A 14097-nucleotide genomic window follows, 5' to 3' on the forward strand; every position below is an offset into this window, starting at 1 on the left:
AGCAGGCGGTACAGTCGGACCACCAGCCGCCTCTTCTGCGTCGGCCTGGTCCATGAGGTGCTCAGCTTGGACTTCGTTGCTTGCGCCCAGTCCTGTTACGTTGGCGTACGTTCGAGTACACTTGCTCTCATCATGGCCGTAGCGCTTGCACAAGGTGCAGCGCGGCACTCGGCACTCTCGCCTGATATGGCCTCGACTGTTACGCCTTAGGCATAACGGCGGCCTACCTGGTACAACTAGTAGGGCATTGCTTCCAGCAATACGTACACCCGGCGGCAAAATAAGTCGGGGCACGCGAGAGGCGGCCAGAATCAGATAAAACTGCATCGCCGCGCCGTCTGACATTGCGCTTCTGGTGTCGAGACATCGCAGTGCGCGTGCGCGTCCTTTCATGCTTGCAGCCGTGTCTTTTTCCTCGCTTTCGCCGTACTAGCTGATTACCTGCGGCATCTGGCAGTAGGGGCCGCTTTCTCTTTTTGCTACGTCATGCGCGCAGTTCTGGGTGGGGTTAGGAGGGGGTGCACGGCGAGGGTGTAGCGTGCGCTGCTCGCTTTGCCCTGGCTGGACAGATAACACACAGTTGCAAGATTTGTTTTTTTGAACGAGCTATTACTCATCGCTGCTGGCACGCGTCCTTCTCACTTCCTGTAACCACGCTGGACGTGTTGCGATTCCTACGCTCGCTGTAAGCGAGCAGAATGCTCTGAAAGAGCGTGATTACACGTGATAGCTCCGAAAACTATTTGCCATGTTTGCATCATTACAGCTTCCACAGTCGTTCACTGCGACCATGTGAAACAACAGTTTGTCTGTGTTTAATGACAGCTCAGTACAGCGACAGTATTGACGCTGACGAGTTTTATATTTGCCGGCACATGTGCATGCCCTTCACTAAAGAGTTTGAACAACACGCCACCCTGCCCGATAGTTCTAAGCGCTGAAGCAGTTGCTTGCCATAATAGTAGTAGTACAATTGTAGAAATGGTTTCCGGGCAAGGGCGGGGTTGGTCGGGTCCTCAGTCCGGGACTCCGTTGGCTGAAGCCGCTGCCCGAGCTCTCGCAACCAAGGCCCTTTGTGCCTCGAGGTCGAAGATGGACGGTTTGCTCGTGTCTGCACTACGGTACTACGCTCCTGTCACAGAGACAAACCCTTAGAGCCATTTTTTTTCTTTCGGTTTTCTTCTGCTGGAAACAGGCAATACAAAGGGACTAAGTAGAAAATAAATTGTAGGTAATAAAAGGTTCAAAATCTGTTTGTTGCGTTGATCATCATGTAAGTTCTGGTGTGCCATACAGGCTAACGAAAAAGAGTTTGCAGACACATGACTCAACCACTGTGCTGTACTGATCATAACCACTCACCCAGTTCCATTAATATAACACAACATTTCACTGGCAGAACTATTCCTGAAAACACGCATGGTACTTTGGTCACGTGCGCGCCCTGTGGGAAATGCTACACGAAAGGGCAATGTATAGTTTGGAGTTGTAAGCAAAATGGGTTCGCTTGAATTACAGTTTTAAAAACGTAATAGTAACATCATCACGTAAACACAATAAAACATTCATTAATGAAACAGTGCATTCGCCGATGCCTCTTAAAACAAGAGAAGGGCGCAGAGCACAGATTTCGGCAATATTTTTGTCTTTTGTTGGCCCTTAGCGTTGGTTTCACTTTTATTCTTTTACTTTTTTTTATGGGGTTTAACGTCCCAAAGCGACTAAGGCCATGAGAGACGCCGTAGTCGAGGGCTCCGGAAATTTCGACCACCTGGGGTTCTTTAACGTGCACTGACATCGCACAGTACACGGGCCTCTAGAATTTCTCCTCCAAAGAAATTCCAGCCGCCGCGGCCGGGATCGAACCCGCGTCCTTTGGGTCAGCAGCCGAGCACCATAGCCACTGAGCCACCACGGCGGCACTTTTATTCTTTTATGTTCAACATATATGGCCACGCCTAACCCTGCTCGCGTTATTGCGTTACTCGTCTAAGTGTATTTTATTTCATGTGCAAGGGACCTGCATATCTTCTCTCATCTGATGTTAATAAATGGAATCATTTTTCTACTGAACGCCTCTCCGTTGCGGTGTGCTCTTTCCTATTTCAACATCACACGGTCGTTAAACAAAAAAAATGAAAGGAATGGAAGTGATCATGTATGCGGCAACCCGCTATCGCCGAGAGATGCGATACGTTATCTGTCCAACCAGGGCAAAGCGAGCAGCGCACGCTACACCCTCGCCGTGCACCCCCTCTTACCCCCACCCAGAACTGCGCGCATGACGTAGCAAATAGAGAAAGCGGCCCCTACTGTCAAATGCCGCAGGTAATCAGCTAGTACGGCGCAAGCGAGGAAAAAGACACGGCTGCAAGCATGAAAGGACGCGCACGCGCACTGCGATGTCTCAACACCAGAAGCGCAACGTCAGACGGCGCGGCGATGCAGTTTTATCTGATTCTGGCTGCCTCTCGCGTGCCCCGACTTATTTTGCCGCCGGGTGTACTTGATGAGGCAAGTCCTCGAGAATCAGTCCGGGCTTCAGTTTAAGGCCGACCGTGCGGGTAGAAGAGCCCTTGTCTGCAATGCCCTGAACGCGCCAGCACTCCCGAGACAGGTCGGTTACTTTCCCGTATGGGGCCAGCGCATCACGAATATCTTCGTCCGGGGCGTTATGCAGCACCCAATGCAGCTTCAGCCGCACATCCTGGTTGGTGGGGTCAGTGACAAGGCATCGTTTTTCCTTCATTTTCACTTCGCGAGCTTCCAGAATTTTCTTCGTCGCTTCTGGGCTACTGAAGGTGACCGCCCACACGTGGTTCATCTGAATTCCCCCAGAGCTAGAACTTCGGGGAGCATTCCGAGGCGAACCAACGTGTCGCGAAAGTCAACACGAAAAGGCCTGGCTTTCAAATCACCGTGAAGAAAGACGGTATTCAAAACGGACGCAACTGTTGGCAATTGCGGCAGTACAACTTGATAATCCTGGGAATCGTGGGCAAAAAACCTGTTTCCGCGGCCCCGCTGGGCCGCTGACACCGCTCCAACGGAGCTCATGATAGCACGTCCGTCACGCTCGGTGGCCGGAAATGGAATCCAACTGAGCCAGCAGGCCAAAACCATTCCAGGAATCAAGGTAACCCATGCCATTCGTGTTTCTGCTATGCACACACTACGGCTGCGTGGACCACTCAGGTAAAAGTGGCAGTGCCTCCACTATCGACGTTAAACTGCGTTGAGAGCAATAGAAAAAAAACAGAACGTGGCCTGCGCAGGGATTGAACCTACGACCTTCGCGTTATTAGCACGACGCTCTAACCAACTGAGCTAGCAGGCCTTTTTTTTTCTTTATTACCGACTTGGCCGGGCAAACAAAACAAAAATACAATGACATGACAATAAAAGCACAGGTCCGTTTCTAGCTAGTGCACGATGATAAAATGGGTTAAATGATTTTAGTTGGTCGAGGACAGGCAGCCACTCAGGCTGAGGAGCTTGCCGTCCGAAAACTTCCTGAGTATACATGATGCTCTCAATGAAACACTGACGAGCCGGATTCACAACAACATGTTCATGCCTGACATCCATTCGCGTACGCCATAGGATGTGCATGCAGAGCAACATTAGCAGGTCGCAAGGCACTTCACCTGGCTCTGCACATGGTAGGAAGCGTATTCCAAAAGGAGTCAGGGGTAACTCTTTTTTCGGTGTGCGCTTCAACACATCCCAAAGAAAAACAGCGTCATGACAGTCGAGAAAGATATGTTCTATAGTTTCCACTTTCTTGCAAATAAGACACTCTACTGACCAAGGTACAAAAAGGCCTTTGCTTTGCAACCATGGCTTCACTGGGAGGGTTCTAGTATGCAATTGAAAAAAGAAAGAACGCACTGAAGGCTTCACCGGCTTCTTTTGACTATTTTTAGCACATGCCTTTCGGGACCCAGAAGATATGCACTGCGATAAACAGGCACTGGCAGAAACACATTAAGCAGGTCCTTGTACATCTTTTTCCTTGTTACAATGGTTAGATATTCATCGGAAAATTTTGACCGTAGAATACGCACTGCTACAACAACTTCTTGCAAAAAAGCACTTAACCCACTCCGCCCTGAAGACATGGATGACACAACCTAATCAGGCAGTGATTCTGACAATCGCACTTGTATAACAGTTCGCAGAAAATCATTATCTTGACGCAAGAAGAAGAATCTAGTGACTATCTGCCTCAGAAATAAATTTGATAACCCTAGCCCACCGTTCCTCACCTTGTGGAACAGATTGCATCGGCTGGTACGTTCCCATGTCGACGCCCAAATAAATGTTGCAAACACTCTGTGCAACCTTTGCACTGATGTCCTTGGCAAAGTTAACGCTTGCAGAACGTAAAAAATCCTCGCTATTAAAAACATGTTGCACACCGTAGCTCTTGCAAACATGGAAAAGTTGTGACCGCCCGATTTGCTTGTCTGAGCTTTGACTCGTTCGGTTTCATGGGCCCAATATTCTTTGCTTTCTCTGTAGTGTGTTACCGGCACGCCGAGGTACTTTCCTGGCGTGTCTACCCACTTCATTCGACAGAATACTTCTGGCGTGGCCTGCCACTTTCCATGCCAAAAACCAAAACATTTCTGCCAGCTTATCGCACAGCCACTTGCATCACAAAAATTTACGGCTTCTCTCACCACTTCTTGCACGCTTTCCTGGTCTCTGCAGAACACTGCTATATCATCTGCATATGCCAATACCTTCACTTCAGTATGACAAAAGGCGTAACCTCGAATGTTTTGCGTAGTTAACAGCTTTAAACAAAAGGGCTCCAGGTAAAGTGCAAAAAGCAGTGGAGAAAGAGGGCAACCCTGCCTCACTGACGACAAGACAGGAATACTATTACTCAGGCGGTTATTAATTATGAACCTTGATGTACAGCCATCAAACCATTTTCACGCCATCAGTGATGATACATCCCACATTCACATGTTCCAAAAGCACGAACAAAATTTCATGCACAACTTTATCAAACGCCTTATGCAGGTCCAGTTGCATCATTGCGACACGACCCTCCATTGCATCACAGCATTCAAGGACACTCCTAGCTACGTGTATGTTAGTAAAAATGGATCTGTCTTTTATGCCGCAGGTCTGGTGTGGGCCAACAAGGGTTTTAATTACTGTTTGGAGTCGTCCGGCTAGCACTTTCATATAAATTTTGTAGTCTACGTTAGTTAAGCTTATTGGGCGGTAACACTCAACTGATTGCAACCTACTAGGGTCGTCCGATTTTGGGATCAACACCACGTGGGAAGTTCGAAAAGACGGCGCAGTTAACTTTCTTTCGTAACACTCGCTTATTAGGCGCTGCAATGCTATTGCCATTTCTGTTTTCAAAGCCTTGTAAAGTGCGGCACCGAGGCCATCCGGCCCAGGCGACTTGTTTAAGCTCAGCTGCTGTATTGCAGCTTCGATTTCTGCTGCCGTTATGGGCTCCTCAAGTACCTGCGCCAGGTCCTCCTCGACTCTTGGCATTAGCGACAGGAATGCAGTTTTGTAATGTTCAACATCAGGCGTTTTTAGGCTGAACAAGTTTTGGTAATATTCCAGAAACGCCCTTTCAATCACCTCAGATTCGGAAGTTACGTCATTGCGATAACAAATTTCCTTTATCTCTTTCGAAACTGCATACTGTTTTTCGTCGCTGAGCGCCCTTTTTGTGGGCTTCTCCCCAAGCCAAAATCTTTCGCTACGCGCCCTTATCACAGCACCTCGATATTTCGTTTCATCTATTAGTTCAACCTTAGTTTTGGTCTCTTTTATTTCTTGTCTGTACAACCCCGGCTTGACGCCTTCCATGCTGAGCATGAAATCAAGCTCGGTACGAAGTTCCTTTTCTTGCTGTTTTTCTTTACGCTTTAAAACACATGCTCTTTCTATAGCGGCCACTTTCACGTCGCATTTAAATTGTTCCCATGTTTGTATAAAGTCTGTCTCTTTTTCTAACAAGCTTGCTAAACTCGTCATCCTCCAACAATGAGTCATTAAATTTCCATAATTCCCAACTAAACTTGACAGTCCTTTTCCTCTCCCCAAGTGTGATCACGACTGAAGAATGATCACTGAAGCTGACGTGAGCAGTCTGGTACTGGGAACACAAGGGCACAACCTCAGAAGAAACACAAATTCTGTCCAGCCTTGCGTGACTAACGCCTTGGAAATGCGTGTAGTGTGCTTGTTCTGAACCTTGCATTATAATGCCAATGTCTTCCAATTCTGCCTCATTAATTATCTCAGACAGCAGCTCGGCACTCGTGTCCTGCAGGGTTTTGTTCGTTGTTCTATCTTCAGGTCTACACACACAGTTAAAATCTCCAAGCAATAGTACACGCTTTTCTGTCAGCAGGAAAGGTTGAACACGGCGAAAAAAGGCATCTCGTTCGGGAATTCTATTAGGTGCATATGCACACACAGCTCTCCACTCTACACCAGAAAAGTAAAAATCGCATGCTACAATCCGACCACTTTCACAGGAAAATACAGTTTCCACGTCGGCTTTGCCGTTTCGAGTTAAAATCAGACACCCTCCCGACTTTCCTTCTGCATGGCACACGCAAACACTGAACTGTGCACGGTAAATTTCTGCCATCGCATCTGTCGACTCTTCGCTTTCAATTTTTGTCTCTTGAACAGCCAACAGATCGATTTCGTTTTCGAACAAGAGACGTTTAAGCCGATTTTGCCTTCTTCGCGCAGAAAGACCTCTCACGTTCAGTGTGGCAATACGCAAGCTAGATGTTAGTTGAGACGCCATCTAAATGGTTGGGATTCGCCGCTCTCGAAGTGACATCGGTTTGCAGCTCACCTCATCAAAAATCCTTCCAGCTTGCAAAGTACGGCGGTGTCAGCACCGAACCCGATCGAAGACCGGGTTACCAACACGGAGACCCTGCAAGGCACCTCCGCTAAGGCGGAGGGGCAGCCGACGAAGTCCTACGATCAGGAGGGACGTTCGGCTTGGGCTTGTAGGCCGCACGTCGAACAGGAGGCGCTTTGGGAAGAGGCTCCTCATGGTCCGTCCCGTCGTAGTTCGTCGCCTTGTCATCAGCTTCGTCGTGCGTCCTCTTCGCTGGCAAAGTTGACGCCGCGGGCATCTCCGTGTCAATGTCCTTCTCGTCGGTCGGTTTCAATACCGTCTCAGGTGCACCTACCGAAGCATCATCTGCTTTTCCCGCCTCCGCCTCAGTTCTGGTGTCAGGCACAGATGGTTCTGCTGAGTTGGCAGCCTCATGTTCCGTGGGAAGCACTGCTTTTTCTGAGGCTATGCTTTTCGGTACTGCTTCTTCCCGACTCTCACGGGTCGCCTCTACCGCGTCGACTTCGTCCATAATATGCTCCTCTGTAGTATCCCTACGACCAGGACCAGCTACGGTAGCATATGTTCGCACGCACTGGGCGTCGTCGTGGCCGAAGCGACGACAGAGCCCGCAACGTGGCACACGGCACTCCCGACGTATGTGTCCGGTGCCGCGGCACCGGAGGCAGAGCGGAGCTCTGCCAGGAACGTGGACGAGTGCGACATCCTCTCCAACACGCAACTGGTGCGGTAAGTCCTCGATGGTGACGCCCACCTTCAGCTTCAATGTCACTGAGCGTGTAGTAGACGACTTGTCGACGCAGCCTTTGACTCTCCACTTGTCCCGAGTTATGTCGGTCACTTTTCCAAAAGCCGCCAGAGCTGCCTTCACGTCGTCGTCTTGCACGCCGTGTAGCAGCCAGAACAGCTTCAGCCGGACGCCCTGGTTGCGTGGGTCAGTCACCACACAGCGGTGGTCCTTGACGTTGATAGCCTCCGCCTGTAGCATTTTGTTTTTTCCTTCTTCATTGCAGAATGTCACGGCCCAAACAAGATTCATCTGATATGCCCCGAGGGCAACCACTTCCGGCAGCAATGACAGACGCTCAAGAGCGTCACGAAAGTTTTCAACACGGTATGGCCTGGCTTGGACGTCGCCATGCAAAAAAACAGTATGCAAAACGCTCGAACTTGTTGGTAAATGCGGCAAAATCAGCTGGTAGTCCTCGTTCAGTTTGATCGTACTCCTGATACCGCGGCCCGGCTGGGCCGCTAAATCCGCTCCTTGGGAGCCCATGATACACACGTCCGTCACGCTCGGTGGCCGGAAGTCACTCGAGCTAGCAGGCCAGAACTATTCCAGGGATCAAGGTAACCCATGCCATTCGTGTTTCTGCTATGCACACACTACGGCTGCGTGGACGACTCAGGTAAAAGTGGCAGTGCCTCCACCATCGACGTTAAGCTGCGTTGAGAGCAATAGAAAAAAAACAGAACGTGGCCTGCGCAGGGATTGAACCTACGACCTTCGCGTTATTAGCACGACGCTCTAACTAACTGAGTTAGCGGGCCTTTTTTTTATTACCAGGATTATAGTCAAAATGAAAGGGTACAAGGCGTAAAACATATCAGCCACACTTGGGCTAACATGACACTAAAATTTTTTCAGAGACACCAATGCATCCAGACAAGCAATCCATTCTGGTGGATCAGGGAGCGCTCGATAAACTTCTCTGAGACATACGATACTTTCGATAAAGTGGTCTCTGACAGAACGCACGACAGGATCGGCATGTTCAAACTGCATTCTCGTTTTCCACAGCGCGTGGAGGTCCAGGACCATGATAAGATCGTACGGTATATCGTCCGAAGCGTCTACCGGCAGGAATCGTATTCCATATGGGTCAAGAGGCAACTGTTTCTTTAATGTGCGCTGGAGTACGTCCCAATGGAAAATCGGGTCCAAGCAGTCTAGGAATACGTGCTCTATGGTTTGGGGCTTTTTGCATAAAAAGCAGTTTGTTGACCACGGTATGAAGATGCCTTTTTCCTGAAGCCAGGTCTTAACTGGAAGTGTGTTGGTATGTAGCTTAAAGAAAAAGGTTTTAACTCAAGGTAATATTGGCATTTTCTTTACTCTTTTGAGTACGTTTTCTCCAGGGCGTCCACGGTGTGGTAAACGGTATAACGGTACAGGTAGCATGGTGTGAACAAGGTCTTTATACAGTTTCTTCCTACTAACACTGCACAAGTAGTCTTGTGAAAACCGCACGTTTAACAACCTGAACGCGAGCACTACTTCGCGCAGATAACCAGTCACAGCGCCACATGTGTTCTCACATGACGTCACAATGAATCCTGGGAGAAGTCTACGTAGCCTCACCTGCATCACGGTGCGGAGAAAGGGGTCATTTTGATCCCTTAAGAAAAGAAATCGTGACACGACTTGCCACAAAAACAAGTGAACCAGACCTAGCCCACCACACTTGACTGAGATAAACAAATTAGTTCGGCTAGATCTCTCCCAGGTCGAGGACCAAATGAAAATAGCGAGGACACGATGGATTTTCTGTATGCTCGTTCGCGATGCACACAACACGTTCATCACATACCATATTTTTGAAATTAGGAAGACATTGGAGACAGTCGCACGGGAAAACATTGACAGCTGTCTTCCCTGCCATGCATCAGCCTTTTCTTTTGCCTTCGTTGTTTGATCGGTCCAGTATTGTTCAGGATCACGATAACACTCGAGGGGCGCACCGAGGTTTGGTTTAGGAACTGTTGACCAATGAAGGCGACAAAATTGCTCCGGCGTGGCGTCCCAGTCTCCATGCCAAAATCCATAACTTTTGTCCCAATTTATCTGGGGCTCCGGTGTATTCGCGAAATTGTTCAACAACAGCTGTGGCTTCTTTAATGCTTTCTTTGTTTGCGCATAATACGGCGATATCATCCGCGTAGGCCAAGATTTTTATTTCTGCCTCACGTACTCTATATCCTGTTATGCGTTCATTGTTTGCAATTGCCAAACATAGCGGCTCAAGGTAAGCCGCGAACAGCAAGGGCGAAAGAGGGCATCCCTGCCTCACCGACGAGCGAACGCTCAGGCTGTCTGTCAGTTCCCCGTTTACGATGATTCGCGTTGAGCAGTCATTGTACGCCATTCTGACGCCTTTAGTGATAACGCAGCCTACGTTAGAACGCTCTAAAATGCAGAGCAGAGCCTCGTGCGAGACACGGTCGAAGGCTTTGGCCAGATCAAGCTGCATCATCGCAACGCGCTCGCCAAAAGCGTCACAACACTCGAGGACCGTTCGCGCGACATGCACGTTTGTTGCAATGCTTCGGCCTTTGATGCCGCAAGTCTGATGCGGCCCTACTAACTTTGCTATAACGCGCTGAAGTCGTGTCGTTAAAACCTTCATAAATATTTTGTAGTCCACATTGACAAGGGTTATCGGGCGATAAGACCCTGGCAAGAGACGTTTTGCTTCATCGTCACTCTTTGGTATCAGCACGACGTGTGACGTTGTGAATGATACAGGAACTCGCTTTTTGTCGTATGCCTCAGTGATGACATTGTGCAAAACCGGAGCAACAGAACAGTTGAAAGATTTATAAAAGGCAGCTCCTAGGCCGTCAGGGCCGGGTGCTTTACTAAGGGACAGGTCATCTATTGCGCGTTCTATTTCACTGACGGTTATCGGTTCTTCCAGTTGCGTCTGTACTTCTTCGTCCAGCTGTGGCATAAAGGAAAGAAATTCTTTCTGGAAGATGTCTTTCGTATCACGTGGGTGACCTATCAAGTTCCGAAAATGCTCGGCCATCACTGTCTTGATAACCTTTTGGTCAGTCCTGATCTCGTTTCCGTTGGCAAGCTGCCGGATTTCTTTCCGACATGCGTATCTTTTTTCGTGGGATAGTGCGCGCTTTTTTGGCGTTTCTCCCGCCCACAGCTTCTCGGATCTTGCTCGTACAATTACCGCTTTGTATCTTTCTGTGTCTATAGTTTCGAGCTGTGTTTTCACCCGCCTTATTTGTTCAGTACATTTACCGGGCTGAATGTTTTCCATGCTTATCAAGAATTCTAGTTCCTGGCGAAGTTTTGTTTCGTTTTGTTTCTGGTTGAACTTAATAATGCTGCTTCTTTCGATGGCTATTATTTTAACCCTCTGTTTAAACTATTCCCATTCAACTCCGAACTGGTTTGGCTCCAGTGTGAGCAACTTCTGTAATTCTTCCGTTATTGCGCTAACAAATCCATCATCTTCCAAAAGCTTCACGTTAAACTTCCAGAGGTTCCAGTTGAAGCGACTTTTGTTTTGCCTTCTTCCAAACGTTGCAGTTACCAAGCAGTGGTCACTGAACTGGACTGGTTCCACTTCATATGCTGCACATGAAGAAACCAGTTCGGGTGATGCGTATAATCTGTCTAATCTCGCGTGGCTGTCTCGCTGAAAATGGGTGTACTGGGGACGTGTACCATTCGTCAATACGCTATTAATGTCTTCTAAATCATAATCATGCACCAGGGCACTTAATACTTCTGCGCTCTTGTCCCGAACTCGTGTGCGTTTAGCGCGATCATCCATTGTACATACGCAATTAAAGTCGCCCAACAATATCAACACTTTGTGACAGTTAAGGTAGGCTTCAACACGTTCAAAGAAAGATCGACGCTCGGTCTCAACGTTGGGTGCATAGACACAAATGACACGGAAAGATAAATCATAAACAGCAAAATCAACAACTAAAAGGCGACCACTTTGGCATGACAACACTGACTGTACACAGATCCCCAAGTTATTACGGATGAAAAGGGCGCAACCACCTGATCCACCATTCGCATGACAAACGCATACGTCGAAATGCGTACGGAAATTGGACACCATTCGGTCGGTCAGTTCTTGGCTTTCGAATTTCGTCTCTTGTACGGCAACTAAGTGTAATTCTTTATCAAGAAGAAGGCGGCTTAGCTGACACTGTCGCCTTCTTGCACCTAGCCCCCGGACATTTAACGTTGCTACGCGTAGCATTTCCCCGAGATTAAGAGCCATGGTAACACAATGGAATGGTGCCCATCCCCGGAAAGAATTCTCGCTCTCCAGGTCTGTGTGCCCATATACACACCGCAAGTCTGCCAACAAAATATACACTGGGGCATGCAGGAAGAACCTTGGTGCCAACAGCACCTTGCCTCAACACGAAAAGAAAACGGCACATCGACACAGCCATAAGGCTTAGAAATCCCCCCGTTCCCATTATGACGAAGGCAACACAAAGCTACGGAGGCGGTTTACCCGCCTGCCGAGAGTCGACCGGAATGTTCGGTCGCGGCTTGAACGACGCCCGCCTACCTGGCGTTTTCTGCGGCGGCTCGTCCCCGCCGCTTTCGTCCCGCGGCTGCAGCATGCTGGTGGTGTCTTCATGCGTCCGCTTCCCGGCTGCGGGACTCGCTGATTCACGGGACGTGTCCGTGTTCTCTGCCGCGGTGTGGTCGTCGCTCACGTGCGGTTCAGGCTGCTTTTTTTCCTCGCCTTTCGGCGTAGCCACGACGTCCTGGGCAGGCGGTTGTTGCTGTTCTGCGGCGTTTGCCACAACGACAGGTTTCTGCGTAGTTTGCAGTTGAGGCTGAGTTGCCGTTGGCAAATGCGCTGCTTGTCTGCCTCCCGCCGACGATAACTCCTCGACGTCCGCCTCATCCATTAGCAAGTCGGACGTATCCTCCTTGCTCCCCAGTCCAGTGGCGCTGGCATATGTCCGCTCGCACTGGCTGACTTCGTCTCCGAAGCGCCGGCAGGCACCACACCGTGGGATGCGGCACTCGCGGCGAATATGACCCGTGCCGCGACAGCGAAGGCAGAGCGGAGCCCTGCCCGGCACAACCACGAGGGCCAGCTCACCTGCAACACTTAGCTGATGGGGCACATCGTCGATTTGCACTCCAGCATTCAGCTTCAGTGTCACGAGCCTGGTGGTAGAGCCCTTGTCGGTCACTCCTTGGACCCGCCAACGCTCGCGGGCGACTTCAGTGACTTTGCCGAACGGGGCGAAGGCGACGCGTACGTCCTCATCCGGTACACTGTGGAGAAGCCAGTGCACCTTCATGCGGACGTCCCTGTTGGCCGGATCGATGACGAGGCAGCGCTGCTTCTTCACTTGCAATTCACCAATGCTGGCTAGCTTCTTCGCCGTTCCAGCGTCCTTGAACGTGACAGCCCAAACATGGCTCATGCGGTACGCCCCCAAGGCGATAACCTCGGTGAGCACCGACTGTTGAGCGAGGGCGTCGCGGAAATCTTCTACCCGGTACGGGCGAGCACTTACGTCCGCGTGCAAAAAAACTGTATTTACAACGAACGGACCTGTAGGCAAACTGGGCAGAACAACCTGGTACTCACTATCAGTTGACATAAACCTGTTTCCGCGGCCAGACATGGCCGCTGTAGCCGCTCCAACGGAGCCCGTCATCACACGTCCGTTCGCTTCGGCGCCCGGAAGTGGAATCCTGAGCTAGCAGGCCAGAACTATTCCAGGGATCAAGGTAACCCATGCCATTCGTGTTTCTGCTATGCACACACTACGGCTGCGTGGACCACTCAGGTAAAAGTGGCAGCGCCTCCACCATCGACGTTAAACTGCGTTGAGAGCAGTAGAAAAGAAAACAGAACGTGGCCTGCGCAGGGATTGAACCTACGACCTTCGCGTTATTAGCACGACGCTCTAACCAACTGAGCTAGCAGGCCAGAACTATTCTAGGAATCGTGGTAACCCATGCCATTCGTGTTTCTGCTATGCACACACTAAGGCTGCGTGGACCACTCAGGTAAAAGTGGCAGTGCCTCCACCATCGACGTTAAACTGCGTTGAGAGCAGTAGAAAAAAAAAACAGAACGTGGCCTGCGCAGGGTTTGAACCTACGACCTTCGCGTTATTAGCACGACGCTCTAACCAACTGAGCTAGCAGGCCAGAACTATTCTAGGAATCATGGTAACCCATGCCATTCGTGTTTCTGCTATGCACACACTACGGCTGCGTGGACCACTCAGGTAAAAGTGGCAGTGCCTCCACCATCGACGTTAAACTGCGTTGAGAGCAATAGAAAAAAAAAAACAGAACGTGGCCTGCGCAGGAATTGAACCTACGACCTTCGCGTTATTAGCACCACGCTCTAACCAACTGAGCTAGCAGGCCATTTTTTTTTCTTTATTGCCGATTTTGACGTACAAATCAAGAGGTTACAAGA

At 49.7% G+C, this 14097-nt stretch overlaps 3 non-coding genes across 3 annotated transcripts; all 3 read right to left on the reverse strand.

Annotated features, from left to right (window-relative positions):
- Window positions 1–3263: 3263 nt before the first annotated feature.
- TRNAI-AAU (transfer RNA isoleucine (anticodon AAU)) lies at window positions 3264–3337 on the reverse strand. The gene has a single exon. It is a non-coding gene; the product is annotated as a tRNA-Ile (tRNA).
- Window positions 3338–13522: 10185 nt separating this feature from the next.
- TRNAI-AAU (transfer RNA isoleucine (anticodon AAU)) lies at window positions 13523–13596 on the reverse strand. The gene has a single exon. It is a non-coding gene; the product is annotated as a tRNA-Ile (tRNA).
- Window positions 13597–13746: 150 nt separating this feature from the next.
- On the reverse strand, window positions 13747–13820 carry TRNAI-AAU (transfer RNA isoleucine (anticodon AAU)). Its single transcript has one exon. It is a non-coding gene; the product is annotated as a tRNA-Ile (tRNA).
- Window positions 13821–14097: the final 277 nt, after the last annotated feature.

The sequence above is a fragment of the Amblyomma mixtum genome, chromosome 4, assembly GCF_055824585.1.
Source record: "Amblyomma mixtum isolate Tamu chromosome 4, ASM5582458v1, whole genome shotgun sequence".
In the NCBI taxonomy this organism is placed as follows: domain Eukaryota; kingdom Metazoa; phylum Arthropoda; class Arachnida; order Ixodida; family Ixodidae; genus Amblyomma; species Amblyomma mixtum.